Source organism: Macrotis lagotis, chromosome 1, assembly GCF_037893015.1.
Source record: "Macrotis lagotis isolate mMagLag1 chromosome 1, bilby.v1.9.chrom.fasta, whole genome shotgun sequence".
NCBI lineage: Eukaryota > Metazoa > Chordata > Mammalia > Peramelemorphia > Peramelidae > Macrotis > Macrotis lagotis.
In genome coordinates, this window is record NC_133658.1 from 365248632 (window position 1) to 365252728 (window position 4097).

Sequence of the window (4097 nt, forward strand, 5' to 3'; positions counted from 1 at the left end):
GTTTCTTCCAGATCTGATGTGTGGCCTTGCCTTCATTCCATTTATAGTCAAGGTAGAAGATCACCTAAAGCAGAACATAATTATTTTAACATTAATACAATAGTCTTGCTGTAAAAGTAAAGACAGAGAAATCTCAAGAGAAAGTGAAAGGAGAAAAAAAGCATACTTCAGAAGTCTGTGTTCAGCTACCATCAGCTCTGTCTCTGGGATAGATAGTATTCTTTATCATAAGTCCATCAGAGAAATTGCTTCAATATTTTCATCCTACAGGTCCTATTACTAGTTTTATTTCCCTCCATCTTAATCCTCCCTATCCCCATTTATTCTCTCTCCTCTCACCCTATTCTTCCTCAAAAGGTTGTTGTATCTGACTACCCTCTCCTGCAATCTTCCCTCTCTTCTCTCACCTCATCCACCCTTCCCTCTCCCTGTCCTCCTTTCTCCTATCCCTTTCCTCGTTTTTTCACTCTAGGGTAAGATAGATTTCTATACCCTATTGAGCATGTATGTTATTTCCTCTCTGAGCCATTTCTGATTTGCCACTCCCCACCTTCCCCTTTCTACTTCATTGCAAAAACTTTTTCTTGCCTCTTTTACATGAAACATCTTAGCCCATTCCACCTGTCCTTTCCATTTCTCCCAGTACATTCCACATTCCTTTCTCACCCATTGACTCTATTAAAGCAATCCATATTTAAAAAGCTACTTGTATCTGTTTAAAAGAACTTAGTTTTAGCCTTTAGGAAATGTCCCTCAGGTCTACATCTTTCTCTGATATTTTGAGAAATCTGTTGACAAAAGTGATTAATAAATCAATCTGCAGGAAATTGGCATGCAAAGATAGCTCTAAGATTCCATTGTGTTCCTGGACAGCATCTTGCTTTAGGTTAAGGAAAATCAGGCCTCCTTGGGGAAATTAATATCTAAAAGGGAGAGGGTATTTCATAGCAATTGAAAAAGTACATGTTCATGGGGAAGGGAGGAAGCAGAAATGGTTGTATAATGAGATGCTAAAAAATTTCTGCCATGATGCAATCCTGTCCGTCTCCTATAGGATATTTCTATGAGTGAGACATAACAAAAAAGCAAGAAGTCAAGATCTATAAAGTAATAATATAAAAGTTTCTTAGAAAAACTAAAAACTTCAGAAACTTTGACTCCATAAGGAATACAGAGAGTGAAGATAGAATGAATAAGCTTAAGGATTATGAATAATGAATACCTTTGACACACATAAAAATGAAAGCAAGAAGAGATAAATTCTTTTGAAAAAAATGTAAAAATAGAAATTTTAGGGAAAAAAGTTGAGGGATAGTGGAGAAAGGCATATTTTAAAATTTATTTTTTGCAGTTTTTTTTTTGCAAGGCAATGGGGTTAAGTGACTTGCCTAAGGTCAAACAGGTAATTAAGTGTCTGAGGCTGGATTTGAACTCAGGTCCTCCTGACTCCTGGGCCAGTGCTCTATCTTCTGCACCACCAGCTGCTCTAAGAATGGCAATTTTAACATTAAAAGAAGAAAATTTGATAAATGAATGGTATTTCAAAACTGAAGGAAAGTGGAAAATGGAATAAGGAGTAGGACTTCAGAATGAAGGGAAGAGAACAGTATAAGAAAAGGGTAGTTGGGGTGCCTAGGTGGTGCAGTGAATAGAGCACCTGCCTTGGAGTCAGGAGTACCTGGGTTCAAATCTGACCTCAGACACTTAATTACCTAGCTGTGTGGCACTTAAAAACCCCATTGCCTTGAAAAATCTAAAAAAAAAAGGGTAGTCTTAAAGTAAACTGACTCCATGAAAAATAAAATTTCATATTTCACAAATATTTAAAAACCAAGGGAAGAAAATATTAAACTATCATAACTTCAAATGGCAAGTGTTGTATGCCTGCTGGCTAACTTATACTTTACTTATAATGTATTATTTGACCAGTACAGCTGTAGTCAGGTTCACAGGCAAACATAGAAGAGTTGGGAGACAAAGATGGCAAGTTCTCTGTTTATTTAACTGAATGCAAGAGCTTAAATTTAACCCTTTAATCCCTGGTTTACTCCCAATTCATGTGGCATTCTTTAAGAAGCCAGTCAAACAATACTTTTGTGCTGGTAAACAGCCAGTAATAAAAGTTTACTTCCTCAGGCTAGTACTCTCACCAATTTAGTGTTTTCACACAATGTTCCAGGAAGTGTCAAAACATAAGGAACAGATGAGAAGATCTAGAGAGCTGACCCAGGTGAGTAGGCAACAGTGTTTGTGGGCAAGAGGACCTTTAAGTCATTCCCAGTCATGCAATGACCTTCCTGTGACCCTCAACAGTCTTTTACATGAAAGAATTGAAATATCTAATAAAATATATGATAGGTTCTATAACAAATCAAAACCTCAATTGATTACAAGAAATACTTCTAAAAAGATGTGCCCAGGATAAAAATAGTTATAATAAAACTTCCTATGTATGACAAGAAAAATGGTTATAATAAAATTTCCTATGTATGACAATAAAGTAATAAGATGAAGAAAAATACAAAAATTCACAACATAGAAATAAAGAAAATGAGATTATGCTAAAAAGAATCATAGACCACAAAAGAATATCAATGTTAAATTTCTGTGCTTCAAATGTCATTGCATCTAAACTCATGAAGAAAAAAACAATTACAAGAAAAAAGATAAGTACAATTAGTGGTCATACAGTTTCTGATAAATCTAACAGAGGCAAAAACAAAAGGAAAAATAAAAAAGGCAAATTCTAAAATGGTAAAGAATACCTATTTTTTTGTCAGATGGAACTTTTACAACACTTGACCACGTATAAGGCAGAGAGATATTGCAAATCTAAAAAAAGGAAAAATTAGTAAATATATCCATTGTATATTATAATGCAATAAAAATTGCAATCAGGGGCGCCTAAGTGGCATAGTAGATAAAGCACTGGCGCTGGAGTCAGGAGTACCTGGGTTCAAATCTGATCTCAGACACTTAATAATTACCTAGCTGTATGGCCTTGGGCAAGCCACTTAACCCCCATTTGCTTTGCAAAAAAAAACCTAAAAAAAAAAAGAATACATCAATCCTCTCCAGAAAGAGATCCTAAAATGAAAACACCAAGGAATGTTGTAGTCAAATTCCAGAACAATCAGATAAAAGAGAAAATACTGCAAGCAGCCAGAAAAATTTAGATACCAGGGAGCCACAGTAAGGATTACACAGGACCTGGCTGCATCAACATTAAAGGATCAAAGGGCCTGGAATGAGATATTCTGAAGAGCAAGGTAGCTTGTTATGCAGCCAAGAATCCACTACCCAGCAAAGCTGAGCCTTCTTTCCAAGGGGAAAAGATGGACATTTAACAAAATGGGAGACTTCCAACATTTTCTGATGAAAAAGACCAGAGTTAAAATAGAAAATTTGGACATCAAACAGGAGGCTCAAGAGACACATGAAAAGGGTTTAAAAAAAAGAGGGTAAAGGAAAAAAACTGTTATCCAATAAGATGAAACTGACTATATCCCCTGATGGGAGAAAGATTTTCATAACTCTTGAGAATTGTAACTCTATTAGAGAGAATATACTTAGCTAGTAGTGATGAACACTCATGACTTTTCTGTGACTCAGAGGTAATGAGTTAAAAACAATGCCTCCTTAAAAAAGGAGGACAGTAAGGAGATGGAATGATGGAGGAGATTGAATGGGGTAAATCTCATTACATTAAGAGGTACAAATGACCTATTGTAATAGATTTTCTGAATCTTCCTCTAATCAGACTTAGCTTAAAGTTAATTTATACAAACAGTTAAGAAATTTATCTTACCTTTCAAGTATTAAAAGGGAAAAAGGGGAGGGAGGGGATGGGGAACAAGAGACAAAGGGGAACTAACAGAAGGAAGGGAAGGAAGAAGGAGAAAAGGAAAAAGGGAAAGAAAGGGGAGTGGGGTTGCTATAGGAGGGCAAACACACTGAAGGGAATGGTATTCAGAAACAAAATGCTGGGGAATATGGATGAAGGGGAAAAAGGGGGAAATACAAATAGAGGGAAGATAGCATGGAGGGCAATAAAGAGTTAGTAATAATTTTGAATGTGAATAGGATGAACTCTCCTT